The 13,016-nt window shown below is 42.7% G+C and overlaps 1 protein-coding gene across 1 annotated transcript in view; it reads left to right on the top strand.

Annotated features, from left to right (window-relative positions):
• The window catches only part of TRAM2 (translocation associated membrane protein 2), a 238,503-nt gene that overhangs the window by 182,404 nt on the left and 43,083 nt on the right, over positions 1 to 13,016 (top strand). The gene's annotated exons all lie outside the window — the stretch shown is intronic.

The following is a 13,016-nucleotide window of genomic DNA, read 5'->3' on the forward strand; positions in this document are numbered from 1 at the left end:
GCTCGACGAGGAAAGGCAGAAAGCAGACTTCCTGCTAGAGACTTTGCTCCCAACACAAACAAGAAGCCAGTTCCTTCCAATGCTTGAGAGCGTCTTGGCTCAGGGAAAGGAAGCATTCAAGGAGCCCGCAACATGCAAGGCGGTAACTCCCAGAACAGAGAAAAAGTACAAACACTCCTCGAAGGACCCGGCCTACATTCGGGGCGAGGTCTCCGCAGATTCCATTATCACGGCCCCAGCTAGGAAGAGTGCGAGCGTATCCACTACCTCTGGCCCACCACCGGATAAGGAGAGCAAGAGGATGGATTTGGTGGGGAGAAGGATCGAACGGAATGCCGCGACCCACTGGCGCATGGCTAATTCCAACGCCCTGATAAACAGGCACATGTACCAGATCAAGGAGGGGCTGGGGCAGTTGGTGAAGGACCTACCCCAGGATGCCAGGCAGAAGGCCGAAAAGTTAATTGAAGAAGGGAAAAACGTGGCAAATTCTTGCCTTAAGACAGCCCTGGACGGAACAGACACCGCCAGCAGGCTCATGATGATGGGTGTCACGGAAAGGAGACACGCCTGGCTCAGGATCTCAGGGTTCAAACCCGAGGTGCAACACAGTATCCTGAACACACCGTTCAACGGCGAAACGCTTTTTGGACGAGAAACTCTGCCAACTCAAAAAAGATAACGAGACGGCAAGATCCATGGGGGCATTGCAGTTCAGAGGCAACAAAAGAGGCACCCCGTCACGGAGGCCCGGCGGGAGAGGTGGAAACCAGCCAGGTACATCGCACCAGGCTTTCCAGCAAACGCACCAGGCAGACTCGCAGGCTCAGCAAGGTCAGCAGAAGCAGTCCTGGCAGTACCAACCAAGAGGTCAGTCCTTTCGAGGGAGAAATGGACGTGGCCAGAATAGAAGAGGGGGGCAGCAGCCCACCTCGAAGTGACTTCAAAGACCTCCGGGTGCCCGACCACAGAAAAGATCCCAGGGGGCACCACGTACGAAGGGGTCAGGACAATCTAAACACCTACGACCACATGACACCAGTGGGAGGAAGATTAAAGTTTTACCTCCAAGAATGGAGAGAAATAACATCAGACAAATGGATCCTAAACATTATCCAATTCGGATACTGCTTGGAGTTGTAGAGAAAGCCAACAAGCAGGAAACCAAGGGGAAAGCCACCAGCAAGAGAACAGCTGGCGAGGCTTCAGGAAGAAGCACAAGAACTTCTACAAAAACAGGCCATAGAAAGAGTTCCCTGCAAGGAAAGAAACAAGGGAGTATACTCAACGTACTTCCTAGTACCAAAGGTGGACGACAAAATGAGACCCATCCTAGACCTGAGGTTCCTCAACAAATTCATAAGAACACAAAAATTCAAAATGACCTCCCTGCAGGAGGTGCTACCGCAATTGCAGGTCGGAGATTTCATGGTCACGATAGACCTCAAGGACGCCTACTTGCACATACCGATGAACGAGAAGCACAAGCATATGCTCAGGTTCACAATCGGAGGAGGCAACTACCAGTTCACAACGCTGGCCTTCGGACTAAAATCAGCACCGAGGGTGTTCACGAAGTGCCTCGCGGCAGTCGCAGCGCACTTACGAAGACAGGGGATACACGTATACCCTTACCTGGACGACTGGCTGGTGAAAGCAAGCTCGTACCACAAATGCAAGCAACATGCACATACAGTGACAAGCACGCTCATAAACCTGGGGTTCTCCATCCATTGGAAGAAATCATCAATGGAGCCGGAGCAAGTGAAGATCTTCCTGGGGGCAGAGATCAACACCTTACAGGGCAAAGTGTTCCCCAGCGAGAAGAGAGCAAGGGCACTGGTCAAGGAAGCTCGCCTCTACCGGAAGGGACAAGCTCGGACAGTGAGGACTGCGAGTAAGATCATGGGGATGATGGCATCATGCATCCACCTAGTGCCGAATGTGCGGCTCCACATGAGACCCATGCAAGAATGGCTCCAGGAACAATGGTCACAGGCTTCTGGCAGTTGGGAGGATCTTGTGGTGGTGACGCACGCAGTGCAGAAGGAGATGACATGGTGGACCATGGAGAACTTAACAAGGGGACAGCCTCTAACACCCCCAACTCCGACAGTGACCATCACCACAGAAGCATCCCTGAAGGGATGGGGCACTCACATGGAGGAACTCAAAGTGAGGGGTCTTTGGACGCCAGCAGATGCGACAAAGCACATCAATTACCTCGAATTGAAGACAATCTTCCTTGCACTGAAAGCCTTCCAGACAAGACTGTACAGGCAAATGGTGTTGCTGCAGAACGACAACACCACGGCGATGTTCTACATCAACAAACAGGGTGGAACACAGTCAACAACGCTTTCAACGCTGACGCAGGAGATATGGAGATGGGCCATCCCTCTCCAGATAGACCTGCTAGCCATACACCTACCAGGGAAGGAGAACATTCAGGCAGACTGGCTGAGCAGACAGACATCGGCATCCCACGAGTGGGAGCTCAATGCTCAGGAGACAAGGTGGCTGTTCAACAAGTGGGGAACGCCATCAGTGGACCTGTTTGCAACACGCCAGAATGCGAAATGCCAAAACTTCGCATCCAGACAACACGAAGAAGGGTCCCTTGGGAATGCCCTATGGATAGATTGGTCCGGGACATTTGCTTACGCTTTTCCCCCGATACCACTGATACACAGAGTACTGAGCAAGTGCAGAGCGAGCAACATGACCTTGATACTGGTCGCGCCACAGTGGGCGAGGCAGACATGGTACTCGCAGATCATGGAGATGTCACAGTGTGCACCCCACAGATTCGGCAGAAGAAAAGCCCTGCTCTCCATGCAAAACGGAGAGGTGCTGCACCCAGAGCCAGAGAGCATGAGCCTAGTAGCATGGCTCCTGAGGACATAGAGTTCGCGCATCTGAGACTGCCAGAGAGCACCCTCAGGGTCCTTCGGGAGGCACGAAGGCCCAGCACACGGAAGTGCTATGTCGCAAAGTGGAAAAGATTCATGATGTGGTGCAGGCGGGAAAGACTTGACAATAAAATGAAGAAGGACTCCACAGTGCTAAAATACCTGACGCACTTACTGGAGAAAAACCTCAGCTCGTCCTCCTTGAGAGTTCACTTGGCAGCTATAGTGGCCTACACAAGGGGTGAGATGGGCAGAAGCTTCTTCACATCACAAGTTGTCAAGAGGTTCCTGGAAGGAGCGAAGAGGATCGCACCACCCAAGCGTGTGCCGCCACCGGCATGGAACTTGAACGTAGTCCTGACGGAACTTATGAAGGAGCCCTTTGAGCCACTTCACAAGGCCTCCTTACAGATGCTAACTATGAAAACTGCTTTCCTGGTTGCAATAACGTCCTTACGCAGAGTTAGCGAGCTGCAAGCGCTAACGCTACAGGAACCCTACTTACAAATACACAATGATAGGGTGGTGATGAGGACCGACCCACACTTCATGCCGAAGGTGGTGTCCAAATTCCACATGAACCAGTCCATACAGATACCGAGTTTTTTCCAAAAACCAACCACTAGCGCAGAGCGAGCTCTGCACACCCTAGACGCCAGAAGGGCGGTCATGCATTACATTGAAAGGACGAAAGGACACAGGAAAACGAAACAGTTCTTTGTGTCGTTCGCCAACAGTTACATGGGCAAGGCAGTAACTAAGACCACTATTGCACGCTGGATCGCGCAAACAATCCAACTCTGCCACAAAAGGGCAGGACAAGAACTGGCAGTGGGGGCACGTGCCCACTCCACTAGGAAGAAGGGGGCTACAATAGCCTTCCTGGCCAATACACCCATACAAGACATATGCCTGGCGGCAACATGGGCTTCGGTGCACACATTCACGAAGCACTACTGCGTGGATGTTCAGATGAACAAAGAAGCACAAGTCGGACAAAGGGTGCTCCAGCATATATTCAGAAACCAGAGCTCATCTTCCACCCAGCCGCCACAGAAATGAGAAACCGCTACAAAATCTATGCACAGCATAGTGAATCCAGAAAGATTCACGCTGCAAAACGAATAGTTTCTTACCTGTCGGTGTAGTTTTGCAGCTTGAAGATCTTTCTGGATTCACTAGCGAACCCACCCACCTCTGCCAGAAAGATGAGGCTGGAGAGAGAAGAGGTGGTCAAAAAAAAAAAAAAAAAATAAGAAGGAGGGAGAAAGGTAAGAGAATATAAGGACAAAGCGGTAAAAAATTCTCACCTAAATAGAACATTGCCATTGCTTCGGAAACGAAAGAAACACGGAAAAAAGAATCCGAAGATGGCGCCCAAGAGTGGGAGCTTCCGCAGGAAGCATGCCGACGTCACCGGAAATGCACCCGAGGAGGTGTGACGCCGACGCCCACAAGGGCTACAAAAAAAAAAAAAAAAACAAAGAAAAGACTACGAATCCGGACCCAACCACAAGACCGCGGAATATGCACAGCATAGTGAATCCAGAAAGATCTTCAAGCTGCAAAACTACACCGACAGGTAAGAAACTATTCGTTACAGAATGTCCCTAAAGCCTTACCCAAATCATACATTACCTTAGTTACCCAATGGACATCCTTGTAGAGTTACTCAGAACAGAGCATCATCTTTCATATTTTTCTATTGGTTGGAAGATCCAAGGGCTCCTTCAGTTCGACTTCCTAACGTACAGACTACTTGTTCAACAAATGTTCTTAGTTGTGAGAAATTCCCTTCACAAGGTAAACGTTTACTCTGACTGAAACATATGAAACGGAAGCATATAACGTCTTTCCTAATATCGTTCAGTGCCCTTTCTGGGCCCCTATATGGTCTAAAGCCTGATTGTTAGGTAGAATATTGTTTGATTCCACAAAGTTTTTGAAATTGACATGTTGCAATTACAATTACTGTTTTTTCATTAGAGATGGGACTAGTTTAAAATCTGTAGAGCACAGCTTTCCACACTTTTCATGTTGGTGACACACTTTTTAGACATGCATCCTTTCGCAACAAGGTGATTCAGTTTTACTAGCAAACCGGAGGTTAAACTAACCGCATATAAGAGATACGGACAAATACTTTTATGTCATAGAAATTGTAAATAACAAAATGTATGGGCACGCAACATATCTCACGAAAACCTTTCATTGATATTTTTAAAAATATGATTTGTAAGATAAACACACATACATTTCCAAAACTGTTGTCATTTATGAGTAATAATATTTAAATATGAGAAAGAATTTAAAATATTTGACTATTTTAATGATATGTATGAGTTTGATAGGATGAACACAGCTGCTCAATATTTGGTGGAATATTATATAAAGACACTCATTTCGTCATGAAGCATTTTCAAGCTTCCATGTTTCAGTGTCTTTAAGTTTGTCATTGTTGAAAAGGATACTTAACAAATGTATGTAGTAAAAAACTGCAGGAGATTTTTAACACTTTTTTACTTATGGTTAGATGCATTGACACCCGAATCCAAAAGCTGTCTTAAGTCACCCTCTTCATGCATCATTAACAGACTTCGGTCATTTTTAACTTCAGCTAATTGTTCTTCAGTAAGTGAAAAGTTCCCAGTTCCAGTTGAAAGAAATGGATTTCTGATCCAATCATAGTCTTGGATTTCAACATTTGGGAAGTAATGATGAACTTTCTCTCCAAGCAATCTTAAATGGTCAACAATCAGCAGCCTAATATGACATTTCAGCTCACACTCAGAAGTTTTGGAACACATTTCAAAATTGCCTTCTTTCACTTTCTTTTTCCAAATTGCTATTTGGTCTCTCATAGCACAAATTTGATCCACCGCTCTTAAGATATTTTCTCCTTTTCCTTGCATACTGGTGTTTATTTTATTCAAATGTTCACGTAGGTCAGCAAGATATCCCAATTTTATGCACCAAAGTTTGTTTTGCATTATATCACAGAAATCGTGTTGCTGACTTTCCTAAAAAAGTTTAAGCTCCATTTCCCGCAATTCGTATACATGACAAATCACATGACCTCTTGAGAGCCAACAAACATCTGTGTGCAGTAGAAGCTTTTTAAACCTTGCCCCCATTTGTTCACAAATATGAGCAAATAATCTTTATTTAAGAGGTCCGCTTTTAATGTAATTGATCATTTGAACCACTTTGTCCGTAACTTTTCTTAATTCATTTCCAGTGGTTTGCGCGACTAATGCTTTGAGATGTAAAAAGCAAGAGTAATTATAATATTATCATTCTCTTTCTTCGCTAAAGCTATAAAACCTTTTGTTGAGCCAACCATTGAGGGTGCGCCATCGTGCATATCCCAACACAATATAACCATTGCAAATGATTTTCCTTCATGAAGCAATCTAAAGTTTTAAATAAATCCTCACCTCTAGTTCTCATTGGAAGTTCTAGGCAACACAAGAATTGCTCAATAATTCTGTCAATATAAATGACATATATAACAACCAATATTTGAGTTAACCCACCACAGCTGTTGATTTGTCCAACTGCAATGTAGAGATCATATTATTGTCTTGAAAAATATCCTTAATTTGCAGCTTAAGGTTATCAGAAATTTCTTGAACACGTCTTCCAATTGTGTTATCTGCCCAAGGGATTTTATTAACTTTTATCTCAAATCCTGGCCCAAACATTGTTCGAACAATAGGACAGCAAAATTCCTTTATGGTAGTTTCAGCAATAGTTTGTGGTTTCTTGTTTTTGGCAATTATTTGAGCAACCAAGTAACTTGCCTTGTGAGCTTTCTCTGATGACTTCTTTCTCTTTGTGAATGATGCAGACTGCTTCTTTATTGACGTTGAAAGCTCAATAAAGCAATCTACTGGATTTTCTGACAAATGGCTGTGTTTTGAGGTAAAATATTGTTTTAATTTATTAGTTCCTATAATTTTAGTGTAGTTCCTATATTCCCAACAGGCTCTGCGCATTGGAATAATATATCCTATAGAAATGACGTAGGACTTATGTCTACTAGGTCTCTATCGAACATATTAGACTTAATTGTGAGTGCCAGCTAGCTCAGAGGTCACTAGAAACTTTCTCGAATAAACAAGAAGGGATTCGTTTCTGACAACCACATAAACATGACAACTTTGTTTTCCCAAGATAAAAAGTATCTTCAGAGTCGTGAAAACAATAGATAAATATTTTACTCAATCAATCGTGCATGCTTCGTTTCACCAGAGGTGCAGAGAAATAGAGAGACATGCGTTTTCAATAAAAGGTATTTATTGAACAGTCTTCTTTCTCAGCACAGCATAGTGAATCCAGAAAGATTCACGCTGCAAAACGAATAGTTTCTTACCTGTCGGTGTAGTTTTGCAGCTTGAAGATCTTTCTGGATTCACTAGCGAACCCACCCACCTCTGCCAGAAAGATGAGGCTGGAGAGAGAAGAGGTGGTCAAAAAAAAAAAAAAAAATAAGAAGGAGGGAGAAAAGTAAGAGAATATAAGGACAAAGCGGTAAAAAAATTCTCACCTAAATAGAACATTGCCATTGCTTCGGAAACGAAAGAAACACGGAAAAAAGAATCCAAAGATGGCGCCCAAGAGTGGGAGCTTCCGCAGGAAGCATGCCAACGTCACCGGAAATGCACCCGAGGAGGTGTGACGCCGACGCCCACAAGGGCTACAAAAAAAAAAAAAAACAAAGAAAAGAAAAGACTACGAATCCGGACCCAACCACAAGACCGCGGAATATGCACAGCATAGTGAATCCAGAAAGATCTTCAAGCTGCAAAACTACACCGACAGATAAGAAACTATTCGTTACAGAATGTCCCTAAAGCCTTACCCAAATCATACATTACCTTAGTTACCCAATGGACATCCTTGTAGAGTTACACAGAACAGAGCATCATCTTTCATATTTTTCTATTGGTTGGAAGATCCAAGGGCTCCTTCAGTTCGACTTCCTAACGTACAGACTACTTGTTCAACAAATGTTCTTAGTTGTGAGAAATTCCCTTCACAAGGTAAACGTTTACTCTGACTGAAACATATGAAACGGAAGCATATAACGTCTTTCCTAATATCGTTCAGTGCCCTTTCTGGGCCCCTATATGGTCTAAAGCCTGATTGTTAGGTAGAATATTGTTTGATTCCACAAAGTTTTTGAAATTGACATGTTGCAATTACAATTACTGTTTTTTCATTAGAGATGGGACTAGTTTAAAATCTGTAGAGCACAGCTTTCCACACTTTTCATGTTGGTGACACACTTTTTAGACATGCATCCTTTCGCAACAAGGTGATTCAGTTTTACTAGCAAACCGGAGGTTAAACTAACCGCATATAAGAGATACGGACAAATACTTTTATGTCATAGAAATTGTAAATAACAAAATGTATGGGGACGCAACATATCTCACGAAAACCTTTCATTGATATTTTTAAAAATATGATTTGTAAGATAAACACACATACATTTCCAAAACTGTTGTCATTTATGAGTAATAATATTTAAATATGACAAAGAATTTAAAATATTTGACTATTTTAATGAGATGTATGAGTTTGATAGGATGAACACAGCTGCTCAATATTTGGTGGAATATTATATAAAGACACTCATTTCGTCATGAAGCATTTTCAAGCTTCCACGTTTCAGTGTCTTTAAGTTTGTCATTGTTGAAAAGGATACTTAACAAATGTATGTAGTAAAAAACTGCAGGAGATTTTTAACACTTTTTTACTTATGGTTAGATGCATTATTGACACCCGAATCCAAAAGCTGTCTTAAGTCACCCTCTTCATGCATCATTAACAGACTTCGGTCATTTTTAACTTCAGCTAATTGTTCTTCAGTAAGTGAAAAGTTCCCAGTTCCAGTTGAAAGAAATGGATTTCTGATCCAATCATAGTCTTGGATTTCAACATTTGGGAAGTAATGATGAACTTTCTCTCCAAGCAATCTTAAATGGTCAACAATCAGCAGCCTAATATGACATTTCAGCTCACACTCAGAAGTTTTGGAACACATTTCAAAATTGCCTTCTTTCACTTTCTCTTTCCAAATTGCTATTTGGTCTCTCATAGCACAAATTTGATCCACCGCTCTTAAGATATTTTCTCCTTTTCCTTGCATACTGGTGTTTATTTTATTCGAATGTTCACGTAGGTCAGCAAGATATCCCAATTTTATGCACCAAAGTTTGTTTTGCATTATATCACAGAAATCGTGTTGCTGACTTTCCTAAAAAAGTTTAAGCTCCATTTCCCGCAATTCGTATACATGACAAATCACATGACCTCTTGAGAGCCAACAAACATCTGTGTGCAGTAGAAGCTTTTTAAACCTTGCCCCCATTTGTTCACAAATATGAGCAAATAATCTTTATTTAAGAGGTCCGCTTTTAATGTAATTGATCATTTGAACCACTTTGTCCGTAACTTTTCTTAATTCATTTCCAGTGGTTTGCGCGACTAATGCTTTGAGATGTAAAAAGCAAGAGTAATTATAATATTATCATTCTCTTTCTTCGCTAAAGCTATTAAACCTTTTGTTGAGCCAACCATTGAGGGTGCGCCATCGTGCATATCCCAACACAATTTAACCATTGCAAATGATTTTCCTTCATGAAGCAATCTAAAGTTTTAAATAAATCCTCACCTCTAGTTCTCATTGGAAGTTCTAGGCAACACAAGAATTGCTCAGTAATTATGTCAATATAAATGACATATATAACAACCAATAATTGAGCTAACCCACCACAGCTGTTGATTTGTCCAACTGCAATGTAGAGATCATATTATTGTCTTGAAAAATATCCTTAATTTGCAGCTTAAGGTTATCAGAAATTTCTTGAACACGTCTTCCAATTGTGTTATCTGCCCAAGGGATTTTATTAACTTTTATCTCAAATCCTGGCCCAAACATTGTTCGAACAATAGGACAGCAAAATTCCTTTATGGTAGTTTCAGCAATAGTTTGTGGTTTCTTGTTTTTGGCAATTATTTGAGCAACCAAGTAACTTGCCTTTTGAGCTTTCTCTGATGACTTCTTTCTCTTTGTGAATGATGCAGACTGCTTCTTTATTGACGTTGAAAGCTCAATAAAGCAATCTACTGGTTTTTCTGACAAATGGCTGTGTTTTGAGGTAAAATGTTGTTTTAATTTATTAGTTCCTATAATTTTAGTGTAGTTCCTATATTTCCAATAGGCTCTGCGCATTGGAATAATATATCCTATAGAAATGACGTAGGACTTATGTCTACTAGGTCTCTATTGAATATATTAGACTTAATTGTGAGTGCCAGCTAGCTCAGAGGTCACTAGAAACTTTCTCGAATAAACAAGAAGGGATTCGTTTCTGACAACCACATAAACATGACAACTTTGTTTTCCCAAGATAAAAAGTATCTTCAGAGTCGTGAAAACAATAGATAAATATTTTACTCAATCAATCGTGCATGCTTCGTTTCACCAGAGGTGCAGAGAAATAGAGAGACATGCGTTTTCAATAAAAGGTATTTATTGAACAGTCTTCTTTCTCATGCAGAAGAAATAAACTGCTTCACTCGTAATACTGGCTGTAAAGTATAATGCGTACAGCAAGGAGAGTATTCTAAAGTAATACTGTAAAAGCATGGTATGGTTTCTAAGCCATAAAATACATGGAACATACATTAAATAAATAAGGACTAAAAGTACTCAACTGGTGCTTCTAAAATACGCCTACCCCGGTGTACCCAACCTAAGTCTAGTACGAGGGAAGAAGTGAGGTGTAGCATAAGTTTAGTATTCTTTTTGCCAAGAATCTATCTAAGATTACTCTTAGGGTCTAATCAGCTCCGTACCTTGGTTTAGAATGAAGGAGGTCTGGGATCTCTCTGTCTCAGGACTTGATTTCCCAACAACCCGCAAGGGTAGCTTGGAAACACTGGAGCTGGATTTCTCGGCAAGAGAAAAGACAGCGTCTCTCTCAGTGCGTCTGCTGGAGGGTCGGCTTCCTTCGGCACTTGCTGCAGCGAGATGCATCAGGCAAGTAGATAGTCGAACTGCTCAAACCACCGTGTGTTTGCTAGGGCAAGTGTGGGCATATTTATACCTAGAAGGTGCCGAGTTTGACGTAAGGTTTGACATAATAAAGTCATCAAAGAGTCTCAGTTCTTTGAAAACTCCATGAGTTCTTGGACAAATCAATATTCAAGCAAGGGGAAGTCCCTGACTCCTGAAGGCGAGTTTCCAAGAAATCACTGTGGATTTTCGGAACTAATGGAAGTAGCCATGCCGTATTTGGACTGCATGAGCTATGTCTAAATATGGTTATGATTTCCATGCCTATATAAGCATAGGGTGATTTATACGTATATAAGGGTATGAATCGGGAAAATTACACTAGGGTCCTAAAATGCTATACAACTGTACCATACTTTCATTTGCAAGTATATCCCCACAAACTAAACACTGGGGACAACGATTGTTTTCATTACCAGAAAATGTGAACCCCAGTTTCACATAAGCTTTATTATATAAACAAGGAGTGGAGATTTTTCCTTTACACTTCATATGTACTGAGACAGACCGTTCAGTTGATTCTTGCATTATTTCCTCACTAGCTGCTACATTTTGTTCATCCCAAACATCATCTTCACCAGCTTTTCGCTTCTTAATTATAAACGTATCCATATTGTGTTTCCAGGCGTGGACCCGTCTAAAAATGGCTACTTAGAATAACTGTCTCGTGGTGTAAACGTTGGACCGTTCAGGGACTTAATGTTTGAAACGCTTAATGCCCAATTAGTAGCAGCCTATATGAAGGTTTCCCTACCTCTACACGTATAACTTTCATTTTACATGCGTTCCTTTGGTTTTCTGGCTAGGTCACTCACTCATGTTATTCATGCTGCTCTTTCTCCAGTCGTGTCTCTCTGCTTATGTTGTTGTACATTCCTCTGTTTCCATTGCTCATCTGTTTCTCTCTCCTGTCAGTTGTCTTTCTTTTGTTTCGCTTTTTTTCTCCCACTTCTGTTTAATTCACTCCTCTAAATCTACTCTTCCTGCTTATGTTGCGCTTTTCTTCCTTCTACCAATTATAGGCCATGCCTCCTTCACGCTCCTTTGTCTGTCCCACTCTTCTTCTTCTCTGACTTCACTTCCCAAGCCCTTATTTTGATTTTCTTGGGTGCTGCGACTCTCAAACACCGCCTGCTGGAAGCTTGAACAGGTCTGCGGGGGGCGGCAGCTGCGAGTTCTGCAGGAGCCACCAAAGTCTTAAGTCACCGCTGCTGCCACATGCTTCCATGGGTCTGCAGGAGGGCAGCAGCAGCGAGCGCCAGAGGGCAACACTCCACGCCACTGGCGATTCTAATGGGGTTGTCTGCCCCTCCCTGCCGCTAGATTAAATGGGACTGTGGGGGGCTGCGCAGCGAGTGATGCACTGCAGGAGTCCTAACTTACTGCCGCTGCCACTTCAACGGGCCCGCGGGAGATCGGCAGCCAGATGCTCCAATAAGGCTCGCTGCCTGCCACAGGAGACTCCTCTTCCACAGGAACAGGCACTGCCTCAGTAACATGCACAATACCATCCTGCATGATGCATAGACCGTGTCTCGCGTTACAGACGCATACACTGCAGCCACCACACAAATGTGTTACGACCCAAATTTGGAAAGCTCTGATCTAGAGACTATGCCCAGATTTGTTTAGTAAGGGAGTAATTATTGCTTGTTGTAAAACAATGTATACTGCTACTGCTTGTTGGAGTAATGTATTTATAGTGCTTGTTACTGAAAGTTCTTTTTACTGTGGTGGCCGACCAAGGCTAGACTGTAATATTTGATGTTTCCATCTTACCATTGACTCTGCAAGCTTGCTCGACACTCTCTGCTATGAAAGCTGAAAGGTAACTTGGGAGGTTCAGTTGGGGCACAAGGTGCTGTCCTTGGCTCTAGTGTGTGCTCTCATCTTCAGGCTCTCATTCTCGCGTAGTTATGGCATTTTTACACTGTCTGTTCGAGGTTATTGGGTTTTCTTTAATACCTCTGTAACTTCCAAGAACATTTTGAATAGTTCCTTGAGGTAGTTTGATT

The sequence above is a fragment of the Lissotriton vulgaris genome, chromosome 6, assembly GCF_964263255.1.
Source record: "Lissotriton vulgaris chromosome 6, aLisVul1.2, whole genome shotgun sequence".
Taxonomy (NCBI): Eukaryota; Metazoa; Chordata; class Amphibia; order Caudata; family Salamandridae; genus Lissotriton; species Lissotriton vulgaris.